This window comes from Callithrix jacchus, chromosome 8 (assembly GCF_049354715.1).
Source record: "Callithrix jacchus isolate 240 chromosome 8, calJac240_pri, whole genome shotgun sequence".
Taxonomy (NCBI): Eukaryota; Metazoa; Chordata; class Mammalia; order Primates; family Cebidae; genus Callithrix; species Callithrix jacchus.
In genome coordinates, this window is record NC_133509.1 from 5,422,665 (window position 1) to 5,448,220 (window position 25,556).

The 25,556-nt window shown below is 46.7% G+C and overlaps 1 protein-coding gene and 2 pseudogenes across 6 annotated transcripts in view; 2 read left to right on the plus strand and 1 right to left on the minus strand.

The window, feature by feature from the left end:
* FAM81A (family with sequence similarity 81 member A) overlaps window positions 1–25,556 on the plus strand; it is a 172,030-nt gene that overhangs the window by 9,549 nt on the left and 136,925 nt on the right. For 3 of the 6 annotated variants that reach the window (XM_054240433.2, XM_078333276.1, XM_078333273.1), the window contains exons 1-2: window positions 7,951–8,036; window positions 23,468–23,529. The gene's annotated coding sequence lies outside the window, so the exon portion shown is untranslated. Of the gene's footprint in view, window positions 1–7,950; window positions 8,037–23,467; window positions 23,530–25,556 lie in introns of those variants that run through there. The other 3 variants (XM_078333279.1, XM_054240432.2, XM_054240429.2) reach the window with 1 other exon arrangement.
* On the plus strand, window positions 9,483–9,593 carry LOC118145435 (small nucleolar RNA U13; annotated as a pseudogene).
* Window positions 22,776–23,967, minus strand: LOC100389202 (ribosome biogenesis protein NSA2 homolog pseudogene; annotated as a pseudogene).

Sequence of the window (25,556 nt, forward strand, 5' to 3'; positions counted from 1 at the left end):
TTGAGTAAATGCTGTGGTTTGACAGAGCTGGTGGCAGATGGACCTGAGCTGTGGGCTGGCAGGCAGCACCGCCATGAGATAGCTCAAAAGGTTCCTTTGTGACCTGGCCCATTGTTCTGATGCCATGTAGGAAAGATGGCTCAGGTGCATTTCTATACGGTGCCTGTATCTGTGTAAAGGTGCACAGATATAAAGGTCGAGGGCACCAGGAGATGGCCCCCTCTCCTTTATTAGATGAAATTCCTGGAAATCCCGAAGTGGAACCAAACATGATGAAGTTGATGGCAGCTTCCCATAGGAGGGATGCTTCAATAAGGACTTGGAAACAAATGGATCATATGTTGGACCAGAGAATGTGATTCTAAAAGCAGCTATGACAGTTGTAAGCTTCTGTAATTTAAAGTTGTACAGTTTTGCTCCGAATTCTATGAAATAAATATAAATATGCATTTTTATTATAAAAGAGATCTCAGTGAATTGAAAAGTGCATGACAACGCATAAAAATATCACACAGCTCTCACAAATCCTAGCCGTATCAATTCCCCTTAAATAGTAACCCAGCTCCAATCATGATTATGTAAACATTTCAATTTCTTTTCAGTTTAAAAACTGCCAGTGGGTGTGAGAGTGGTGGCAGGGAGTGATGCTTAGGAGTAATTTATAAACAAGTGAAGGCCAGGTGTGGTGGCTCACGCCTGTAATCACAGCACTTTGGGAGGTTGAGGAGGGTGAATCATGAGGTCAGGAGTTCGAGACTGGCCTGTCCCATATGGTAAAACCCCGTCTCTATGAAAGACACAAAAATTAGCCAGGTATGACGGTGTGCACCTGTGGTCCCAGCTACTCAGGAGGCTGAGGCAGAAGCATTTCTTGAACCCAGGAGGTAGAGGTTGCAGTGAGCCTAGACCACACTACTACACTTCAGCCTGGGCTACAGAGCGACACTCCATCTCAAAAAAAAAAAAGTGAAGAAGTGAAATTAGCCTGTAATCTCAGCATTTTGGGAGGCAGAGGTGGGAGAGCTGCTTGAAGCCAGGAGTTCAAGACAAGCCTGGTCAACATAGTGAGACACATGTCTCTAAAAAAAAAAATTAATTAGCTGGGTGTGGTGGTGTGCTTCTGCAGTCCCAGCCACTCAGGAGGCTAAGGCAGGAGGATCACTCGGGCCTAGGAGTTGAAGGCTACAATGAGCTATGATCTTCCCACTGCACTCAGCTTGGGTGACAGAGGGAGACTGTATCTCTCAAAAAAAAAAAAAAAAAAAAAAGTGAAATTAATGGTTTTAAAAATTATTTCCCTATAAAGCTGTGTTATTTAGAAACCATTCTCCCAGGCACCTGTCAGAAAATAAATAAATAAATAAATGGAAACAAACAGCTAACAATAGAAAGTGTTAGAATGGATAAATAAAAACTAAGAGAAAAATGACGACGCTTTCAGGTTTTTGCAGTATATTATCATTATCAATTTAAATTATAGGAGAAATATATGTTTCCTGTAATAAAATAAAGCATAAACATCTCGAGTTTGTAAAGTAAAAACTGAAAGTCTACCTGCCCCCACCCTCTCCTACAAGGTTTTAAATGTGAGAAATGGGTGATATCATTGGTAGGAAATGAAAAACCAACACCAGGGGCTGGTTTCAGCAAGTTCTATGTTACGCATGGTCAATTGGTGCTGACGGAGGCTCCTGGCAACTCTTTTTTTTATTTTTATTTTTTTGAGATGGAGTTTCACCCTTGTTGCCCAGGCTGGAGTGCAATGGCACGATCTCGGCTCACCGCAACCTCCGCCTTCTGGGTTCAAGCAATTCTCCTGCCTCAGCCTCCCAAGTAGCTGGGACTACAGGTGCGCACCACCATGCCCAGCTAATCTTTGTATTTTTAGTAGAGACGGGGTTTCACCGTGTTGACCAGGATGGTCTCGATCTCTTGACCTCGTGATCATGCTGGGATTATAGGCGTGAGCCACCGCGCTTGGCCCAGGCAACTCTTGCAAAGGCTGATTGAAACTCAGGGAAGATGTCAGCTGTAACACTGTGTGTGCTCTTTCCAGTCTTCATCTAGCTGTCCTCCTGTTTTGCTTTATTTTATCGGAGACTGAATCTTGCTCTGTCATCCAGGCTAGAGTGCAATGGCATGGTCTTAGCTCATTACAACCTTTACCTCCCGAGTTCAAGGGATTCTCCTCCTATGGCCTCCCAAGTAGCTGGGACTACAGGAGTGTGCCACGATGCCCAGCTAATTTTTGTATTTTGATTTCTTTATTTATTTTGAGACAAGTTTAGCCCTGCCGCGCAGGCTGGAGTGCAATGGAGTGACCTCAGATCACTGCAACCTCTGTCTCCCAGATTCGAGTGATTGTCCCGCCTCAGCCTCCCTAGTAGCTGGGATTACAGGCGTACACCACCACACTTGGCTGATTTTTTGTATTTTTAGTAGAGACGGGGTTTCACCATGTTGGTCAGGCTGGTCTCGAACTCCTGTCCTCAGGTGATCCACCTCCCTCGGTCTCTCAAAGTGCTGGGATTAAAGACGTAAACCACCACACCTGGCCAATTTTTGTATTTTTTAGTAGAGACGGGATTTCCCTGTGTTGGCCAGGCTGGGGCTGAACCCCTAACCTTGTGGTCCGCCCGCCTTAGCCTCCCAAAGCACTGAGATTGTAGGCATGAGCCACCGTGCCCAGCCTAGTTATACTCTTTTTCTTTTTCTTTTCTTTCTTCTTTTTTTTTGAGACAGGTTCTCGCTTTATCATCCAGGCTGGAATGCAGTGGCTCAAACATGGCTCACTGCAGCCTTGTCCTCCCGGGCTCAGGTGATCCTCCCACCTTGGCATCCTGTGTAGCTGGGACTACAGGTGTGTGACATCATGCCTGGCCAATTTTTTGTATTTTTTTGTAGAAGCGGGGTCTTGCCATATTGCCCAGTCTGGTCTCGAACTCCTGGCTCAAGCTATCCTCCCTCCTCTGTCTCCCGAAGTGCTGGGATTACAGGCGTCAGCCACCGTGCCCTGCCTCTTTTTGCTTTTCAGGCTGAGCCACCACTTCTTAAATCTTTGCCCCCTCTTTTCCTCTCTTTCGGCGAGGCTGCGGAGAAACAGGTTCCTTCTGTATTTTTGCTGGGAGTGTAAACAGGTAGGGCTCCTGTGGAAAACAGTTGGTTCTCTCCGTCAGCGTTACAGACCCAGCCCTCCCGCTTTTGGAAATGTATCCAAATAAGTACATGCACAATGCCAGTTGACAGATGTCTACAAGGCATCATCGATGTAGCAGCAGATTGCAAACAGTGCAAAGGTGCGTCATTAGCAGAACTGGTTAAAGACATTAGGAGACAAGCTGTAATAAGATTCTTTAAATTTTAAAACCTTTTAGCCAGGTGCGATGGCTCATGCCTATAATACCAACTTTGGGAGGCCAAGCCAGGTGGATCATCTGAGGTCAGGAGTTCAAGACCAGCCTGGCCAACATGGTGAAACTGTCTCTACTAAAAATACAAAAATTAGCCAGGCACGGTGGTGTGAGCCTGTAGTCCCGGCTACTTGGGAGGTTTAGGTGGGAGAATCACCGGAACATGGGAAGTGAGAGTTAGAGTGAGCCCAGATCTCTCCACCGCACTCTAGCCTGGGCAACAGAGTGAGACTCTATCTCAGAAAAACAAAAATAAGGAAACAAAGAAAACTCTTTAGAAACAGAATAAGGAATTTCTTTCTAAACCTATATGGAAAGATTCCCAAGATGTCTTGATGAGTTAAAATGAAAAGAGCAAGGTGACTGGGCATGCTGGCTCATGCCTGTAATCAGCACTTTGGGAGGCCAAGGAAGGCGGATCACCTGAGGTCAGGAGTTCGAGACCAGCCTGGCCAACATGATGAAACCCTGTTTTTACTACAAATACAAAAATTAGCAGGGTATGGTGGTCCGAACCTGTAATCCCAGCTACTGAGGTGGCTGAGACACAAGAATAATTTGAACCCGGGAAGCGGAGATTGCAGTGAGGTCAGGTCACACCGTTGTACTCCAACCAGGACAAAAAGAGTGAAATTCCATCTCAAAAAAAAAAAAAAAAAAAATGAAAAGAGCAAGGATGCACGAAAGGGTACAGCAGCGAAAAGATAAAAAAGAAAAGAGCAAGGAATACAATTCTATGTGTATCAGATTACCTTCTGTGTAAGAAAATAGAGACGGTGACATAATAGATTTATATTTATGCTTACAAGAAGAAACTTTGGAAAAGACACAAGAAGCTGACAGACGTGATTGTGAGATGGGGGCAAGAGTGGGAACAAGACAGTGCACTGCAAATGCTTTACATGGCTCAGTTTTTGAACCATTGTAAATATCTTGCTTATCATTTAAGACATTGTTATCAAGCAGAACACATTGCTACACATGGCAGGACAATATGCAGGCTAAATAAAGATCATGCTGGCAACGATTTTGAAGGGCTTCTTGGAGTGGTGGCCTATGATCTGCCTGGCTGTAAAGACTGATTTAGAAAGGTGGAGAAGGCCAGGTGCAGTGGCGCACGCCTGCAATCCCAGCACTTTGGGAGGAGGAAGCAGCCAGATGGCAGAGTGCAGTGGCACGTGCCTGTAGTCCCACTTACTCTGGAGGCTGAGGTGGGAGGATCACTCAAGCCCAGGAGGTCGAGGGTGCAGTAGCCGTGTTCATGCCACCGCACTCAAGCCTGAGTGACAGAGTGACACCCTGTCTCAAAAATAAATAAATAAAATAAAAATAGAAAGGTAGAGAATTAGGATTGCTATAGGGAAGGGGTCCCGATCCAGATGCCGAGAGAGGGTTCTTGGATCTTGTGCAAGAAAATATTCAGGGTGAATCCACAGTGCAAGGCGAAAGCGAGTTGATTAGGAAAGTAAAGTGGTGGAGGCCGAGGCGGGTGGATCACAAGGTCAAGAGATCGAGACCATCCTGGTCAACATGGTGAAACCCCGTCTCTACTAAAAAATACAAAAAATTAGCTGGGCGTGGTGGCTCACGCCTGTAATCCCAGCACTTTGGGAGGCCGAGGCGGGTGGATCACGAGGTCAAGAGATCGAGACCATCCTGGTCAACATGGTGAAACCCCGTCTCTACTAAAAAATACAAAAAATTAGCTGGGCATGGTGGCGCGTGCCTGTAATCCCAGCTACTCAGGAAGCTGAGGCAGGAGAATTGCCTGAACCCAGGAGGCGGAGGTTGCAGTGAGCCGAGATGGCACCATTGTCCATAGACAGAGCAGGGCGCTGGCGGAAGTACAAGGAGGAACGGAACTACCGTAGGTACGATACTGGTTTGTATACAGGATGAAAAAGATCGTGGGGTGATGCGCTCTGCTGCAAGGCGTTGTGGTAAAGGATTGATTTTCTTAATTACTATATTTTGTGAGAATTGATATTATTATTATTATTTTGAGACAGAGCCTCGCTGTGTTTTCCAGGCTGGAGTGCAATGGCGCGATCTCAGCTCACCGCAACCTCCGCCTCCTGGGTTCAGGCAATTCTCCTGCCTCAGCCTCCCGAGTAGCTGGGATTACAGGCATCTACCACACCATGCCTGGCTAATTTTTGTATTTTTGGTAGAGATGGGGTTTCACTGTGTTGGCCAGGCTGGTCTTGAACTCCACTTTTTTTCTTTTTATCTACTGGTACCATTGTACAGTATTATGGTCTTGAACTCCTGACCTCATGATCTGCCCACCTCGGCCCCCCGAAGTGCTGGGATTACAGGCTTGAGCCACCAAGCCCCGGGGACATTATTATCTTTAAAGCAAAATTGGAAATTCTTTTGTTCTCAAGATATTGGGATATTAGAACACTCCCAAGTCTGGGTCTATTTAGTAAACACTCACAACCTGTTCCCTTAGAGGCTAGAAATACCTAACATTATGGGAATGCAGACCAGTAAACCCCAGCCTCATTTCCCTGGCCCTCGCTCAAGGTGGAGTCGCTCTGATTCTAATGCCTCTGGCAGGGGGGACCTTCTAAGTTTCAGGATTCACATAAGCAGTGACAGGGTGTGGTGGCTCATGCCTATAATCTCAGCACTTTGGGAGGCTGAGGTGGGTGGATCACGAGGTCAGGAGCTGCAGACGATCCTGGCCAACATGGCAAAACCCCATCTACTAAAAATACAAAAATTAGTTGACTGTGGTGGTGTGTGCTTGTAGTCCTAGCTACTCTGGAGGCTGAGGCAGGAGAATCACTTGAGCCTGGGAGACAGAGGTCGCAGTGAGCCCAGATGGCACTTCCGCACTCCAGCCTGGAGGACAGAACAAAACAAAACAAAGGCTTAACATAAACAAAAGCCCAGGGGTATGAAGACTTATTATTCAATTGAATGAAATGTTTCTTCCCAGGACAGTTACTCAAACTCACTAAGGAAAAAAAGAGTTGATATTTTACTTTTGTCTCTTTGGGACTGTGACAAAATGAGTCCGGTTTCCCAGTCTCTGCTCGATTATAAAAGGTAATTTATGTTGCTCCTGATATACTGCTGATATGCCAGCCTTAGACTTGGCAGAGCTGTCTCATCTCTGATTTATCTTTGAGAAAAATCCCCAAGTAAACGCAAAGTTACTTATGCCACAAAAATCAAGTCGTAATATGTTTTAGAATGGGATTTACCAGAAAATTCAAATGATTTACCTTGATTTTTTTTTTCTTTTTAATTCGAGACTAGGTCGTGCTATGTTTCCCAGGCTGGCCTTGAACTCCTGGGCTCAAGCTATCCTCTCACCTCAGCCTCTTGAGTAGCTGGGACCACAGGCGTGTGCCACTGCAACTGGCCTCAACTTGGTTTTTCCTTTTTTAAGACAAGGACTCACTTCGTTGCCTAGGCTAGAATGCAGTGGCATGAACGCAGCTCACTGCAGCCTCGAACACCCAGGCTCAAGTGAGCCTCCTGCCTCAGCCCTCTAAGTAACTGGGGACTGCAGGTGTGTGCCACCATGCCCTGCTATTTTTTTTTTTTTTCTTTTTTGAGACGAAGTTTCGCTTTGGTTACCCAGGCTGGAGTGTGTGGCGCGATCTCGGCTCACCACAACCTCCGCCTCCTGGGTTCAGGCAATTCTCCTGCCTCAGCCTCCTGAGTAGCTGGGATTACAGACGTGCGCCACCACGCCCAGCTAATTTTTGTATTTTTAGTAGAGACGGGGTTTCACCTTGTTGACCGGGATGGTCTTGATCTCTTGACCTCGTGATCCACCCGCCTCGGCCTCCCAAAGTGCTGGGATCACAGGCGTGAGCCACCGTGCCCAGCCCTTTTTTTTTTTTTTTTTTCGTAAAGACAGGGTCTCCCTATTTTGCCCAGGCTGGCCTTGAACTCCTGGGCTCAAGCAGTCTGTCCACTTCCGCCTCTCAAAGTGCTGGGGTTGCAGGCACGAGCCACCATGCCCAGCGATTCACCTTGGTTCTTTCACCTTTCACTCTTTCACCTTACCTTGATCTGTGTCCTCTTTAACCTTAGTCAGAAGCGGCACTAGCAGGACTAAAAGACTCAGGTATAAAAATCTGTGTAAGTCCTAAAGTCAAGAGCATGTGCCGTAGTTATATTTCTTACTTTTCCATCTCTGATTTGAATTGTGCTATCCCTTCTGGCTGAGCATGGACCCTGAGAAAAGCAGCTGACTATTAGAGGAGGTAATTCCTGATGACAGAGTGGAGGAAAGTCAATCTTGTTTTTACCAAATCTCGTGAAGTTGCTTAATAATTCTAAGATGACTCATCTTAGTACTTTAAGATCACATTAACCCTGCTGCCTTGAAAACAGGGCTTAAAGGAGAGGATCCAGTTATGTTAAAATCTCTCTCTTTTACTCTCACTGACATCACACACGCACGCACACACACATGCATGCACGCACTCATGCAAGCACACGTGCACGCGCACGCACGCACGCGCACATGTACGCACACGCACGCACGCTCGCTCGCACGCACGCACGCACGCACGTACCACAACCATCTATGTAGAGAGCAAGAGAAGCCTCGAAGCTTTGAGGGAAATATGACAAATGTTTACATGGTTATACTGGAAGGTAAGACTATAGATGATTTTTCTTCTTGCTTTTAACGTTTTCCACATTTCTCATTTAAAAAAGAATATGAAGCCTGAGCACGACGCCTCACCTCTGTAATCCCAGCATTATGGGAGGCCGAGGCAGGTGGATCACCTGAGATCAGGAGTCCGAGACCAGCCTGACCAACATGGTGAAACCCCGTCTCTACTAAAAATACAAAAATTAGCCAGGCATGGTGGCACGTGCCTATAATCCCAGCTACTCAGGAGGCTGAGGCAGGAGAATTGCTTGAACTCGGGAGGCAGAGGTTGCAGTGAGCTCAAATCACGCCACTGCACTCTAGCCTGAGTGGCAGAGCAAGACTATGTCTCAAAAAAAGAAAAAAAGAAAAAGGCAGGGTCTTGCTGTGTTGCCTAGGCTGGTCCTGAACTCCTGGGCTCAAGTTATCCTCCCACCTCAGCCTCCCAAAGTGCTAGGAATACAGACATGAGCTACCTTGCCTGCCCTACTTCAAATTTTGTTAAATAAACACAAACTCCTTTTATTGTAAAAAACAGAACAAAAACAACCAAAGCAGATATCTAAAAACAGACTTTGGTAGAGCAAACCAGTCATGCAGCTCATGTCTCTTAGTTCATCTTCCGGGAAGGCCTGAGTGAGCTGGTTGCTGCTGCCTGTGTTTCATTTTCAGATACTCAGGCTTCTTCTTTGAAGCCTTCATATGGTCAGCTCTGGAGAAAGAGAAATGGGTGCCCAACATTCCATTTAATAAGTTAGCCTGAATGCACGTGAGCTCTTCTTCAGCTCCTGTTGTCACCCCAAGATCAGCTTTGGGCCAGGCTCAGCCCTTGCATCCATGCCCTGGCCACCCTCTTCCAAAACAAATAAACGAATTCAACTCCATCAGCCATCCTGAGTAATGTAGCATTTACTGACTTTTCTCTGGGAAAGTGAGACAAGCTACTCATAACATATGGTACAATTTCCCTAAGGATACCTGCAAACATATTTTTTTTTTCTTTTTTTGAGATGAAGTCTTGCTCTGCCGCCCAGGCTGGAGTGCAATGGCGCCATCTTGACTCACTGCAGTCTCCACCTCCTGAGTTCAAGCGATTCACGTGTCTCAGCCTCCTGAGTAGCTGGAACTACAGGCACACGCCACCACACCCAGCTCATTTTTGTATTTTTAGTAGAGACGGGGTTTCACCATGTTGGCCAGGATGGTCTCGATATCTTGACCTCGTGATCCACCCGCCTTGGCCTCCCAAAGTGCTGGGATTACAAGCATGAGCCACTGCAGCTGACCACCTGCAAACACTTCTGCATGTCCCTCCAAGTCCCTCTTCATGGCTGCTGCATGCCCTTCTTCTTCTTCCTCAAACTGTCTCAAGTGGCCCCTTGAGCCTGACATTGTTCTTTTCTACCTTCACTGGCACATGCCACTCTTTAAAAAGAGAATCAGCGATCCTTTTGCAGTTAGTTCATAAGTGTGATGATTGTGGTTTCGTGCTCATGCGTGAGACATGGGTGGGCATCCCTCAAACCTTGTTATGATGGCCCAGCAACCATCTGACATGGAAAAAATAAAAGAAAGTTGGATTGTCAGCCAAATTTCAACCACCTCATTTTTTTTTTTTTGTTTTGAGATCGAGTCTCGCTCTGTTGCCCAGGCTGGAGTGCAGTGGCGTGATCTCAGCTTGCTGCTACCTCTGCCCCTTGGGGTCGAGTGATTCTCCCACCTCAGCCTTCCAAGTAGCTGGAACTACAGGCACGTGCCACAATACCTGGCTAATATTTTTGTATTTTTAGTAGTGACGGGGTTTTTACATGTTGTTCAGGCTGGTCTCAAACTCCTGACCTCAGGTGATCTACCCACCTCAGCTTCCCAAAGTGCTGGGGTTACAGGTATTAGCCACCGTGCCTGGTCCAGCCACCTCATCTTTTTCAGGCAAGCCTTCAAGGCCCATAGTTCAATTGTATTAAGTTTTAAAACATTTTTTAATTTTTTCTAGAGATGAGGTTTCACCAAGTTGGCCAGGATGGTCTCGATCTCCTGACCTCGTGATCCACCCACCTCAGCCTTCCAAAGGGCTGGGATTACAGGCGTGAGCCACCATACTCTGCTAATTGCGTTAAGTTTAATGGTCCCTGAAAGGTAGACAAAAGTCTTATACTTGATTTAATGCCCTCAGTACAGACCAGGCAACTAGTATGGGGTTCATGCAAAAAACGTGGTTATAGGATGTGGCCTATAAGATCTAACCACTCTTAGGGGCAAAATAGGGCAGAGTGGGACAGATGTGAGGTGATACAGCATGCAGTTTCAGCTGGTCACACTCTTAAGCCATTTGAGCTGTGAAGGTTTCTCTCCTAGAAGATTGCGGGGTAGGTCATGGGGTACCCTTGACAGGAGTGCAAAGAGAGGCCTAAACACCACATGTCTAAATATTTTAAATTTATAAGTAAAGCTCACGAATCATTCAACACAATATGTTCTGTCCTCCTACCTTGACAAAAATACCTTTAGAACAACCTGGAAGTCCAAGTTGGAATTTTAAATTCTTGGATGTCTTAGACTCTCTTGCTGGACCATGGCGGCCTGGGAAGAGCCAGCCGCCAGCTGTGGCCCTGATCCTGCATCCTTTTTTCTTCCCACCCCTCACTCCAGCCCTTCTTGCATCAGCATAGAACTCTTGCATTCCCATATGGACTTCTCAGCCCATAAATCCAGCTTCCTCAGAACACTCTTTGTTGGTCCCCTAAGGTTGGGGTGTACACACCAGCGTCTGGGTCACCCTGAGAAGGACTGATCTTTAAAAAGTCTGCACTGGGTTTAGAGATAAGCTTGGGGATACGTGGGCAGAGATTCTGGAGTCCCATGCATTATCCAAAAAAGGGAGGAGAATGTCAAACAGTCCATTTCTAATTTGTAGTCTTTAAAGGCTCTCTCCGAGATGGTATGAGGACATTCCAGGTTCAGGGACTCAAATTGTCTGCTACAATTGGAGGAAATTCCGGGTTCCAATTCCAGTGGAAATCTTCTCGGAGAGGGAGCTATTTATTGATTGTCAGTGCTGTCAGAAGGTAGGGGGATGGATTTCATCACTTGTAGAGGTCACTTGTTCCACCTCCTCCTCTGCTAAACAGGGTCTTTGGGAGGAGCTTAGTAGCTTATGGTTCCTTCACTCTTAGTGCCCTTTGGCCAGCGCCTGACATGAAGCAAAGGCCCCTGTATTTCTTGAAGCTTTCTGCCCTCTCAGGTATGAGGACTAAGTGGGAGGATCTTTAAAGGCAGAGCATGTCTGCAGGAATCTTTAGTTTCTCTGACTAGGTCAAAAACAATCTTTCCTGATCCCCAGGCTGGAAGGCAGAGCATGAATAAAAGGAGGGCCAAAGGCTTGGAGAAGAGCCACCGTTCATTCTGTCTCGGCGTTCATGGTTCATGTGCTGTCAGTCATTCTGAGAGGCAGGCAGAACAACTGTGTCACTCAAAGCCTTCTGGCCCCTCTCAGATAGTGTGGGCCCACCCAGGAGCTCTGCGGGCCATGAGTTCAGAGTGGGAAGGGATGTGGGAGGGGCATGGGAGCTGGGCATGATATTTTGTGGTGAGATGCGGTGCTGCAGTCTCTTCTATTTCCTGACTCAGGCTGGGAGGGAGATGAGTATGCACCCAAACCAGGGAGGATGTCAAGCCTCACCTAACCAGCCTTATAGACCAGGATCTAAAACTCTGCAATGAAGGCTGACTCCGTATGATCTCAGCCAGTAATGGCACAAAGATTGTAAATGAAAATTCCGGAGAGGGACACACACACACGCGCACACACACACACACGCGTGCACGCACACGCACGCGCACACAGCCTTACCTTAAGACCTCCTCTACAGAAAAAAACGGTTTCAGGGTAGGACAGTGAGTGAGATGTCACAGAGAGTTCATAACCTGATCTTTCTCTGAAGTCTGCTCTTCTTGTTACCAAAAACCACAGTTAGGTTTTGAAGTAAAGGTCATTCATTTGATAGTTCGCCCTGCTACCTGCATTTTCATTTCAAAAGCAAAGCCACTAAGAGAGTTTGGAACGATAAATGATGTAACATCTGAATATTATGAGTTGAACTAAATGGAGCCCAGGAGGCCTGGTTTGTGCTGGGTTCCCATAATATCATCCTTAAGGAGCTGTAGTTCACCCTATCCCTTAGACTGTGGAGACTGTGCAATCTTTCCACTAGTGAGAGAAGGGGCCTTGCAGGGCTAAGGAAGGTGTAAGGGGATGGCAGGGGGTGGGGGACAATGAGCAGTGCTCTATTGATAGTACCAGGAGATAATAATGAAGACAAGCCTTGAGGAAGTTAGCCCAGGGCCTTCTCACTAGAACCTAACTCCAGGATCCATTCTGCTTTTATGATACTTAGACCCAACATGACTCATGGGAGAAGATGTCCTTGATAACTGCCTCCCTGAGAAGTTGAGCCTGCTCTCTGTAACATCTCTCTCTTGGTCGGGTGTGGTGGCTCACGCCTGTAATTCAAGCACTTTGGAGGCCAAGACAGGTGAATCACCTGAGGTTGGGAGTTCATGACCAGCCTGACCAACATGATGAAACCCCGTCTTTAAAAAAAAAAAAAAAAAAAAAGAAGAAAAGGAAAGAAAAAAAAACCAAACACACAAAAAACAAAACAAAAAAATGTCTCTCTCTCTGAGAAGCCCTTGACTGTGGATATTGTAAATCACACAAAATCACAAAACAAGAATCAATCCTAGCTTGAGTTTACAAGAAGATAAAAAATGGCATCCATGTATGATAGCCAGATAAAATATCGCACACCTGTAATTTTATTGCTAAAGTTGGCAACCCCACATCCATGTCCGCAAATCTTCAATCCCTCTGATTTCTTTAGTAATGAAAGCCACTTAGTGTGTGGGACTGTAAACTCAAGGACACCTGAGGTCTTAGGCAGATGTCTGATGAGACCACACCAAAAAAATGAAAATTTTAAAACTCTCATAAAAAACTTGAGAGTCGGCTGGGTGTGGTGGCTCATGCCTGTAATCCCAGCACTTTGGGAGGCCGAGGCGGGTGGATCACCTGAGGTCGGCAGTTCGAGACCAGCCTGACCAAATGGAGAAACCTTGTCTTTACTAAAAATACAAAAATTAGCCACGCATGGTGGCACATGCCTGTAGTCCCAGTTTCTCGGGAGGCTGAGGCAGGAGAATCACTTGAACCCAGGAGGCAGAGCTTGCAGTGAGCCGAGATCGCACCATTGCACTACAGCCTAGGCAATAAGAGTGAAATTCTGTCTCAAAAAAACCAAGAAACAAAAAACCTTGAGAGTCTCTTCCATTGAGTAAACTTTTCTCATCGGGGAGACTTTGGCGTCTTCCTTCCTTTGGTATTCTTTCTTCCAAAATCCTTGTTTTGACTACCAATCAATAAAGGAAAGCCATCGAAACCAACAGGAAATAGCACCCACTCGATGAGGACCCATGATTGGCCAGAACACGGTGGCATGTTAGATGCTTCATGTGCCTCATTTTATCTCCTCCTCACTATATTATTGATGGTGATTTTTCTTTTCTTTAAGGTCAAGATGAGGAATCCAAGGTTTAGAAATGATACATAGCTTGCCCCAGGTCACAAACCTGGTCAGTAGAAGAGCCAGGATGATGCTGAAAATAATGGTGGTGATGGCAGGGCACGGTGGTCACACCTGTAATCCCAGCACTTTGAGAGGCCAAGGCAGGTGGATCACCTGGGGTCGGGAGTTCAAGACCAGCCTGACCAACATGGAGAAACCCTGTCTCTGTGAAAAATACAAAATTAGCTGGGCGTGATGGTACATGCCTGTAATCCCAGCTCCTTGGGAGATTGAGGCAGGAGAATTGCTTGAGGCAAGAGGATTGCTTGAGCCCAGGAGGCAGGGGTTGGGGTGAGCCGAGATTGTGCCAATGTACTCCAGCCTGGGCAACAAAAGTGAAACTCCGTCTCAAAAAAAAAAAAAAATGGTGATGATGATGAACACAGCTCACATTGGTTGAGAATACATTATGAGTCAGCCCGTGTGCTGAGCGTGCTACATGCATTAACTCATTCAATTCCCACAACCGCCTTTTCGGGCTGGCACTCTCATTAACTCCATTTTAAAGAAGAGGAAACATAGTCACTCTTGGTCTGCTGACTCCCAGCCACAGACTCTCCTATTAGCCATGCTCCTTGGATTGTACCTCCCCACCCACTGGGTCCTGACGTCCTACTTCCTCCCCTCTCACTGCAGGTGGCTGAAGCTGTTTGTAGACTCAGCTGCTTTCTAAAATGCTAACCTTGCGACTGGCTCATTGGCTGTTGGGAGGTAGCGCATGGTAAAGCCTCGGCAGGCAGATGTCAGGTTGACCAAGTTCCCTACCTTAAATGTTAAAAATTTAGTGTTTCGCGGGGCGCGGTGGCTCAAGCCTATAATCCCAGCACTTTGGGAGGCTGAGGCGGGTGGGTCACGAGGTCAAAAGATCGAGACCATCCTGGTCAACATGGTAAAACTCCGTCTCTACTAAAAATACAAAAAATTAGCTGGGCATGGTGGCGCGTGCCTGTAATCCCAGCTACTCGGGAGGCTGAGGCAGGAGAATTGCCTGAACCCAGGAGGCGGAGGTTGCAGTGAGCCGAGATTGCGCCATTGCACTCCAGCCTGGGTAACAAGAGTGAAACTCCGTCTCAAAAAAAAAAAAACTTAGTGTTTAAGACCCTGAAAATAACTCTGACAAGTTTTATGCAAATTACCCCTAAGAGCTGACACATAGCCAATAAAACAGCCTCAACAAAAACCACCTCAATCTCACCTCTAGGAGGCTCTTGGCTTTTGCTAACCACAATCTTAGAGAAGCTTCCGACTAGTCAGAGGTGAATGAAGCTTCATACTAATACAGCAAGTCTGGTTTCTTTCTTTCCTTTTTTTTTTGTTGTGGGTTCACTAAAAAATGCAGAAATGACTGGATGGTTGATGCCTTATCTTATTTTTTATTTTTATTTTTAGAGATGAGATCTCTTTCTTTTGCCCAGGCTGGTGTATACTGGCACAATCTCGGCTCACTGCAGCTTCTGGCTCCTGGGTTCAAGTGATTTTTATGCCTCAGCCTCCAGAGTAGCTGGGGTTACAGGCATGTGCCACTGTGCCCAGATAATTTTTGTATTTTAGTAGAGATGGGGTTTTGCTTTCTTGGCCAGGCTGGTCTTGAACTCCTGACCTCAGGTGATCTGCCCACCTTGGCCTCCCAAAGTGCTGGAATTACAAGTGTGAGCCACCACACCTGGCCTATTTATCTTATTGTGTATTTTTATTTTTAGAGATGAGATCTCACTCTGTTGCCCAGGCAGTGGAGCGCATTGGCTCAATAATAGTTCCCTGAAGCCTCCTGACTCAAGCTATCCTCTTACCTCAGCTGTCCAAGTAGCTGGGACTACAGTTGTGTGTCATTGTGACTGGCTAATTTTTAATATATTTTTACAGACAGGGTCTTCTTTCTATGTTGCCCAGGCTACTCAAACTCCTGGGCTCAAGGGATCCAGCCCCTGTCAGCCTCCCAAAGCTCTACAATTACAGGCATGATCCGCTGTGACCAGCCTGGTTTCTTTCTAATGTGCTGATGACACAGATCCTTTCTGGTTGACGCCCTCGTCCCCCGCCCCTGCATAGCTCCCATGCAAGTGCAAGGTTGGAGAGACAAATGGTGGAATGAAGACAAAACGTCCACCCTCCCTCTTTCTACTTCTTACCCTGTACGATATAATTTTCCCCAAACCCAAAGAAAGGGAATGAAACTTGCTCCAAACATCTCAAAAGCCTGTCGTCTCTCTCTCTCTTTTTTTTTCTTTTTTTGAGACCGAGTTTCGCTCTTGTTACCCAGGCGGGAGTGAAATGGCGCAATCTCGGCTCACCGCAACCTCTGCCTCCTGGGTTCAGGCAATTCTCCTGCCTCAGCCTCCCGAGTAGCTGGGACTACAGGCACGCGCCACCATGCCCAGCTAATTTTTTGTATTTTTAGTAGAGACGGGGTTTCACCATGTTGACCAGGATGGTCTCGATCTCTTGACTTCGTGATCCACCTGCCTCGGCCTCCCAAAGTGCTGGGATTATAGGCGTGAGCCACCACGCCCGGCAGCCTCTCATCTCTTTTTGACTTTTCCTGGTTACATTTTTCACTCATTCTTGTCTCTGTCTTCAAGAGATGATTCTGCTGGGCCTGGGAGTGTCTGGTGGACTCACTGCCCGGGGCCCCTCCTTCCGCTTCCAGAGTGAGTGCATCAGAGGACAGTAGGGAGGAGGCTGAGCAATCTGTCCACCTCAGGCTTCCAGAGTACTGGGATTATGGGCATGAGCCGCACCACCCAGGCTGGACTTTGACTGGCTTAAGCCAGCAGAGGCTGTCATAATAACTCTTCTTGAAAGAAAAATGTTCAACAATCGAAATGACCAGCTAATTTGCCGTGTAATATTCAATCTTATTCTTCTCCAGCTCCAAAACCACAATCATATGCCACAGCTTAGAAAGAGAAAGAATCTTTTGCTTAGGGCTGCTGCCAAGGAACCCCACAAAGTAGCCTCACTCCCTGGAGTGTGTCTACAAGGCATTATGCAAGTGTACCCTCTAGTGCAGGAATCAGATCATTCAACTGGTCAATATCTATTCATGTCCAGTCATCAGAGAAGTGATGTAAAATAAATGAGGGTCTAAGTAATAATACTGCAGGAGCCCAAATAAAATGACTTCTCTCCTTTAGTCTGTATGAAACTTTCCTTCTCCCCTGCCACCAACTGCGCATAAATTACTCTGGTTAACAACCTTCTACCCAGCAGGCTCCAGGACTCACAGGACCAGTGTGTCACTGATTTCCTTTCACATGGACTCTGGACTGGGATTCTTTCCATTGTAGGCCCCTTCCTTCCTTCCTTCTCTTCTTCCTTTCTTCCCTCCCTCCCTCCCTCCCTCCCTCCCTCCCTCCCTCCTTCCTTCCTTCCTTCCTTCCCTCCCTCCCTTCCTTCCTCCCTTCCTTCCTTTCTCTTTCCCTCTCTCTTTCTCCCTTTCTTTCTTTTCTCTCTCTCTCTCTTTCTTTCTTTCTCTCCTCCTTCCCCTTCCCTCCACTTCCTCATCCTCCTTCTCATCCTCCTCCCCCTCCATCTCCTCCTCCTCCATCTCCTTCTCTTCTCTTCCCTCCTCCTCCTCCCTCCTTCCTCCTCCCTCCTCCTCCTCCCTCCCTCCTCCTCCTCTTCCCTTCATCTTCCTCCTCCTCCTCCTCCTCCTCCTCCTTCTCCTTCTCCTTCTCCTTCTCCTTCTCCTTCTTCTTCTCCTTCCTCTTCTTCTTTTCCTTTTTCAGACAGGGTCTCACCCTGTTGCCCAGGCTGCAGTACAATGTACAATCACAGCTCAGTGCTGCATCAACTTCTCCAGGCTTAGGCAATCCTCCCACCTCAGCTTCTCGAGTAGCTGGGACTATAGTTACTCACCACCATGCCAGGCTAATTTTTGTAGAAACAGGGTTTCCCCATGTTTCCCAGGCTGGTCTTCAAATCCTGGGTTTAAGTGATCCTCTCACCTCAGCCTCCCAAAGTGCTGGGATTACAGGCATGAGCCACCGTGCCCAGCTCCATGTGGCCTTCTAAGGGAAGGATTATGTTTATAGGAGAGAAGAGTTGTACTTAAACGAGGATCCCAGCAAGAGCTCTTTGCATTCAAGGTGCTTCTCATACTTTCAGTTAACACTAAACATTTTGGGGATGCTTATTATGTGCCAGACACTATGGTAGGTACTAGGAATACAATGTGATTTTTAAAAAACGGAGTCCCTGCCAGGCACGGTGGCTCACGCCTGCAATCCCAGCACTTTGGGAGGCCGTGGCAGGTGGATCATGAGGTCAAGAGATCAAGACCATCCTGGTCAGCATGGTGAAACCCCGTCTCTACTAAAAATACAAAAAATTAGCTGGGCATGGTGGCGCGTGCCTGTAATCCCAGCTACTCAGGAGGCTGAGGCAGGAGAATTGCCTGAACCCAGGAGGCGGAGGTTGCGGTGAGCTGAGATCGCGCCATTGCACTCCAGCCTGGGTAACAAGAGTGAAACTCCGTCTCAAAAAAAAAAAAAAAAAAGGAGTCCCTCTTTAGGGAGTTAAAGCCCACTGCATGATAATAGCTAAAACCTGTTGATAGCTGTGTGCTTTGTATACACTACCTCATTTAATCTTCAGTTCCGGAGGGTGCAGTGGCTTGTACCTGTAATCCCAGCACTTTGGGAGGCTGAGGCAGGAGGATAACTTGAAGTCAGGAGTTTAAGACCAGCATGGCCAACAGGCCAGTGAAAGTTAAAAAATCCAGCACAACTGGAACCTCAGCCCTATAAGATTATCAGATTTGTCCAGACATTTGGACAGTATTCTATTGATAATATCTGAATTTTTAAAAAAATGTCTGACTTTTAGGGTATTGTCCAGGTTATGTACTTCCTTCTCTCAGCCATTATTATTTTGGCTCATACTTGAAGACTAGGAATTACAGATGAGTCAATTAAGGCAGAAACACTGAGTATAAAAGTATAAAATACCGTAATAGGTAGTATTTGACCTCGGAAAGTTCTGGGGGGAAAAAAGGTAAATTACTGAGCATAGATTTATTGGCAGAGTCTGTTAAAGGGTGTATCACCGACCTCACTAATGGTGCTGGGAGTGAGCGAATCCACCAGATACACTTACTCCTCTGATCCTGCTGAAATTCATCCTGACCGTCTGCTTCTGCAGCTAATGATGGAGACACAAACGCTGGACTATCGGGGTTTTTCAGATTGCTTTCAATATTCCAAATGCCAAACCATCAGAGTTTGAAAACTGCTTTTGGTTTTCCAGACACTACAACATAGGACATGTTGACTAGGAGATGCCAGTTTTAAGACATTTGTTGTACGTGTTTCTTTCGCTGTCCTGTTTTCTGTGGGTTTATTGGTGGAATAACTGACTATTTTGTCCAAGAGACAGAAATCGCAGTGGAGGAGAAACGGGCACAATCCTAACCACAGCATTGCTTCGTGACTATCAAGCCCGAGACCAGAAAGCAATATTTGCAGTGGTTCCACAGCACTGCCCTTGTGTAACTGGCTTTCTGGTTCCTTACCAAACAAACACTTGTAGATAGGAGTTATGTTGGATAAGGACATCTTCGGAGCTATCTGCATAAGAAGAGTGTAAACTCTGGTAGGACAGACTTTTTTTCACTCAGGTAAGTAACTGGTAATGCAGGGTGTAAGTGTTTTCATAGGAATAAACACATAGGAGTGACACTGTGTAAATTCGGACTAGGTTTTGCAGCATGTAACCAAAATATCAGTGCCTTACACAGGATGGGAGTTTATTTCTCTTTCACACAAACAAAAGCAAGAGGTAGACAGTGCAAAATATCTATAGCTCCATAAAGTCATTAGAATAAATCTAGTCCAGGGATGGTGGCTCATGTCTATAATCTCAGCACTTTGGGAGGCTGAGATGGGTAGATCACTTGGGGCCAGGATTTCGAGACCAGCCTGGCCAACATGGTGAAACCCCATCTCCGCAAGAAAAATAAATAAATAAATAAATATATTATTATTATTATTATTATTAGGGCATGGTGGCTCCAGGAAGGGTGCCTGTAGTCCCACCTGATGCATGAGAATCACTTGAACCTGGGGGCAGAGGTTGCAGTGAGCCAAAATCATGCCCCAGACTCAAGCCTGGGTGACAGAGCAAGACTGTGTCTCAGGAAAAAAAAAAAAAAAGAAAAAGAAAAAAAATCCAATGTCTTCCTGGTGCAAAGCGTCACCATCCCTTCGGTGTGGTCTCTGTCTTCCTAGTCCAAGCTGGTGACTAAAGAATCAGCCAGCATATTCAAATAGAGGAAGGAGAAGAAAGCCATGTCTTCTCGCTGAAAAATCATGTCCCCGAAGCTGCAGACGCATCCACTTTCATATCACTAGCCAGAGCTTAGCCCAGTGGTCTCATCCACCTGCAAAAGATATTGGAAAATGTAGACTTTATCTCAAGCACTTTATGCTTAGCCAAATATTAGGGGTTCTTGTACCAAGAAAAACAAAGACAGGAGAGTGGATATGGGGTAGACGATCAGCAGTCTCCGCCACAAACATTGAACCCAGCTATGAGACATCAAAAAAGGCCTCGAGGAAGAGGTGGTATCTGAGCACTGAGTAAAATACGCTCAGGATCCCACAGTTGAAAGGGATGTAGGAGGGTGGGGCCGGGCGTGGTGGCTCACGCCTGTAATCCCAGCACTTTGGGAGGCCGAGGCAGGTGGATCACGAGGTCAAGAGATCGAGACCATCCTGGTCAACATGTTGAAACCCCGTCTCTACTAAAAATACAAAAAATTAGCTGGGCATGGTGGTGTGTACCTGTAATCCCAGCTACTCAGGAGGCTGAGGCAGGAGAATTGCCTGAACCCAGGAGGCGGAGGTTGCGGTGAGCCGAGATCGCGCCATTGCACTCCAGCCTGGGTAACAAGAGCGAAACTCCGTCTCAAAAAAAAAAAAAAAAAAGAAAGGGATGTAGGAGAGGAGAAAGGGCAGAGCGTCTCTGGGGAGTGGGCAGCACATATGAGGCCATGAGAGAGAAGAAGTGTGCCATGGTGGGGGAACTGAAAGTTGCTTCTCTAGCTGGATTGAAGACGGGAGACAGGAGAAATCGCTCCCTATGCGAGGCTCCGGCCAGTCCTCATTCTCCAGTAATGTTCGCAGAGGTCTGGCTCTCCTCCTCACCTCCTGCTGCAGCTGATTCTCTAAGTTTAGAGTGAGTGGCCAGCCATTCCCTCCAGGGCAGGAGGGCAAAGGGTGGAGAGTACGCCGTCGCCTTGTTTAAGAAGGCCCCCTACTTATTCATCAGAACACATTTGAGTTTCTCATTCTTCAACTAGACCAAAAAACAAAGTATCTTCCAGTGAGCATCTTTCAGAGAGGCTCCAGGGAGGGTGGGGGGTAAATGCAGAGCCCCCGTCTGAGTCTCTCTTCTGCTCCTCCACACCTAGGAGCTAACTTCCTGCCATTTTTATCATAACTGTCACAGGTGAGGGATTTGTGAACTGGGAAACAGGCCAGAGGTCACACGGAGATTGCAGAGGCACTTCCAAATAGCTTGTCTAAGGCTGACTCGTGCTCTTGCCCCTCAATTCATTCCCTTTTCAGTGTTCCTGTCTGTGGGGATGCGTCTTCACATACCCCAGTGCAAGAGCGGAAAAGCCAGGAGTTAGCCCAGGCATGGCGTCCCTCCCCGCTCACATCCAACCACTCATGTGTCTGATAATTTTACCTCAACAGCTTGCAGTCTGCCTACTCCTCTTCATGTCCACACCGCCCCTGCCCGCCCCTGCCCGCCCCCCATGATAGTCGAAACTACTGTCATCCTCTCCCAAGCACAGCAGAGGTTCAAGTCTGGTTGCCCTGCGCCCGCTCAGAATCCCTACCCCATGAATCACACCACAGCCAGCGTCATCATTTTCAGCGTAAGGCTGATCATGATCCTCCTTCACCTCTTAAAACCATAGGCTGGGCCGGGCACGGTGGCTCATGTCTGTAGTCCCAGCACTTTGGGAGGCTGAGGCATACAGATCACGAGGTCAAGAGATTGAGACCATCCCAGCCAACAAGGGGAAACCCCATCTCTACTAAAAATACAAAAATTAGCTGGGCATGGTGGTGTGTGCCTGTAGTCCCAGCTACTAGGGAGGCTGAGGCAAAAGAATGGCTTGAACCCGGGAGGTGGAGGTTGTAGTGAGCTGAGATCATGCCACTGTACTCCAGTCTGGCAACAGGGAGAGACTTTGTCCCCTGTAATCCCAGTCTCAAGGCAGGTGGATCACAAGGTGAGGAGCTCAAGACCAGCCTGGCCAACATGGTGAAACCCCGTCTCTACTAAAAATACAAAGGTTAGTAAGGCATGGTGGCGGGCACCTGTAATCCCAGCTACTCAGGAGGCTAAGGCAGAGAATTTCTTGAACCTGGGAGACGGAGGGTGCAGTGAGCCTGCCTTGTGCCACTGCACCCCAGCCTGGGTGACAAAGCAAGACTCCATCTCAACGAAACAAAACCCTAGGGGAGCTGACTGCAGTCCACACAGCTCTGAACACTGAGGTCTTCACCTCTCCTGCTTCATCAGGAGTCATTCCTTCCCCTGCTCCCTTCACTCCGGCCGCCTTGGCTGACTTTTGCCAGTGCTCTGCCCTCCTTTCCATCTTAGGGATGCTCTTTTTTTCTCCCAGTGAATCCCAGTTTCTGGGGGAAATGTAAACTCCCAGTCTGCTAACAATCCTTGCTCCTTCCCTTCATTTCTTTCCCTCAGTGCACACGTCAGTTCATGATTCTACACTCACTGGTTATTTCATTAGTGTCTCTACTGATGCGTTTTTAGTTGATGACCCTTCCAGCTACAGGGCTACAAAGGTTTCAGACTAATTCTGGAAACATTTTCTCTTTACATATTTAAAAGGAAAGTGATCTTTTCTAATATTTGCAGGTAAGAGGAATGTTTGAAGTTAGAGTCCTAAAGGAGTATTATTTTTATAATGATTTTGTTGTTTCCAAGTCAGTGTTTACAGTTTAATAAACCTCTCGATTACTGCAGACAAGTATGGCTGTTCGGTAGTATTCAGAAACATCCCAGAAGGGCAGTTTTTTAAATTAGTGTGTAGTCCTCAATAATGATATGTGAAATTGCTGTCAAACCAGTAAAACTGCATTATGCACCCATCGTTCTCAGGACTGTTGGTAACCTGGGCATATTTTCCCCAGATAACTTTGCCTTCTTGCGTCACAAAGCCCAATTTGCTGACATTTTCCTCCGTGACAGCACCGGTGGTAATAACACTCAAAGTTGTATACAGTGGAGATGAGGGATTCTTCTTGTTTTTTTGTTTTTTTGTTTTTTTTTTTTGAGACAGTTTCACTCTTGTTGCCCAGTCAGAAATGCAATGGCACGATCTCAGCTCACAGCACCCTCCACCTCTCGAGTTTTAAGCAATTCTCCTGCCTCACCCTCCCAAGTAGCTGGGATTACAGGCATGTGCCACCAAGCCCGGCTAATATTGTATTTTTAGTAGAGACGGGATTTCTTTCTGTTGGTAAGGCTGGTCTCAAACTTCTGACCTCAGGTGATCTGCTGCATCGGCCTTCCAAAGTGCTGGGATTACAGGTATGAGCCACCATGCCGGTGGGATTCTTCTCTACACCACTTATTGGTAGGCAAAAGGTGGCTTTTAATTCAGGATGTGTTGCGTGGGCTTTCTTGAAACGCAAGCCCGTTGCCCTGATGAATCTTTCATATTTAGGTGGTTTTCTTTTAAAGCCATCTCCATGTAACCATCCTCCTCCACGCCTTCTTCTTTCTCTCTCCTGTTTGAATAACTCTTAATACCTTTGTTTCTGTTGCAGGTGGAGAACGTCCAAGCCTGAAAGGGAAACACCACATGGATGAACCTGGTCAGCCGATCCAGGTGAGTGCAGCCACACGGCAGAGGTAGAACCTGTCAGACTTGGCAAGTGGTGGAATGTCACAGTTCACTACATTAGGCAGAGACACTTCCCGTTTTCCCCCTTTCTCTTTTAGTTTCTGCTTAATCATATTGGAAAGCACTTTAGCTCGGGATGGTCTCTCTCTGTCCAGCAGACAGGCGGGTCCTGCTCCCTGTGGAGTCTTCATCTTTCCTTTGTTTGGTGTTTCTCTTTTCGTGCATCTTGATAGCCTTTTTGATTTGTATTTCCTCAGCATGGCGCTGGTTATGGTAAAGCTTGGCCTTCAGACCAGTCATTCTCGTTGCCTTCTTTGAACGTTCATGAGCTTCTCAACTTTCCTTCTTTCTCTCTTTCTCGTGGTAATTCAAACGGTATCTACAGTGTTTACAGTGTAATTCAATATATTCACTCTGTGGCATATTGATGGCCCCAGAGCCGCCAGAAGCAGCCCCTGGGGTGCGAAAATCCTCTCAGTTTTCGGGTCTCAGAGACCCATGAGCCGCGCAGGCTGCGACTGGCAAGTGCCTTTGTGTTAACTCTGCTATTGCTTTATACTGCTGTAAAGTAATAAACCCAAATTTCTCTCCCACATGTTACTGATCAGCCATGGATAGTCAGGAGGATGCCCTAGTTTTGGGGGACACTATTTTAATATTCCTTAACACCCCTTAACTGTTTTGCACATCCAAAACATTTCTGTCTCCAACTCCAGCAAGGATCTGAGGGTCCAGGACCTTACGAAAGCTGCCTGTAGACAGGTGGAGGGGTAAGGACGTGTGGGACGAGAAGGGCCGGCTTGCCTCCCACATCCCCACGTTTAGGAACAAGCCTCATACCTATTATACGCACCGTGAGTTACAAACTAGTGGCTTACAGGCCAAGTTAGTCCCTTAGATGTGCTTGGCTTGGCTAGAAGGATATTTAAAATTATTATTATTATTGTTTTATTTTTATTTTCATTTTGAGGCAGGGTATCTCTCTGTCTTCCAGGCTGGAGTGCCGTGGCTTGATTTTGGCTCACTGCAACCTCCGCCTCCTGAGTTCAAGCGTTTCTCCTGCCCCAGCCTCCCGAGTAGCTGAGATTACAAGCATGTGCCAACAAGCCTGGCTAATTTTTTTCTTTTTTTTTTTTTTTTTTTTGTATTTTTAGTAGAGATGAGGTTTCACCATGTTAGCCCGGCTCATGTCAAACTCCTAGCCTCAGGTGATCCACCTGCCTTGGCCTCCCAAACTGCTGGGATTGCAGGTGTGAGCTACCACACCTGGCCTCTCTCCTTTTAAAATGTGCTTTAATAGCATTTCTAAATTGTGTTCCTAGGGGTCTTATATATATTCTTTGTCAGGTAAAATTTGAGTTATTAAGGTTGTTGTTACTACAGTGAACCGAGTCTTTTTTTTTTTTTTTTAAGATGGGGTTTTACCATGTTGGTCAGGCTGGTCTTGAACTCCCGACCTCAGGTGATCCACCCGCCTTGGCCTCCGGAGTGCTTGGATTACAGGCGTGAGCCACCATGCCCTGCCTTTTTTTAAAAAAAAAATTATTTTATTTTTTTTTTATTTTTATATTTTTTTAAACTGAGTCTTAATTGTGACTGCATTTTCTTTTCTTATTTTTTTAAGACGGAGTCTCGCCCTGTCACCCAGGCTAAGCAGTGGTGAAATTTCCGCTTGCGGCAAACTCTGCCTCCCAGGTTCAAGTGATTCTCTTGCCTCATCCTCCTGAGTAGCTGGGATTATAGGCATGAGCCACCACGCCTGGCTAATTTTCATATTTTCAGTAAAGACGGGGTTTTACTATGTTGGTCACGCTGGTCTTGAACTCCTGACCTCGTGATCCACCTGCCTGAGCCTCCCAAAGTGCTGGGTTTACAGGTGTGAGCCACTGTGCCTAGCCTGTTATTGCATTTTCTAGTGGGTTATTGTTGATATAGAGGAACATGACTGATTTATATAGGTTCTGCGTCATTTAGTTCATAGGTCTATAATTTCTCCACCTGAGCCACTGTTT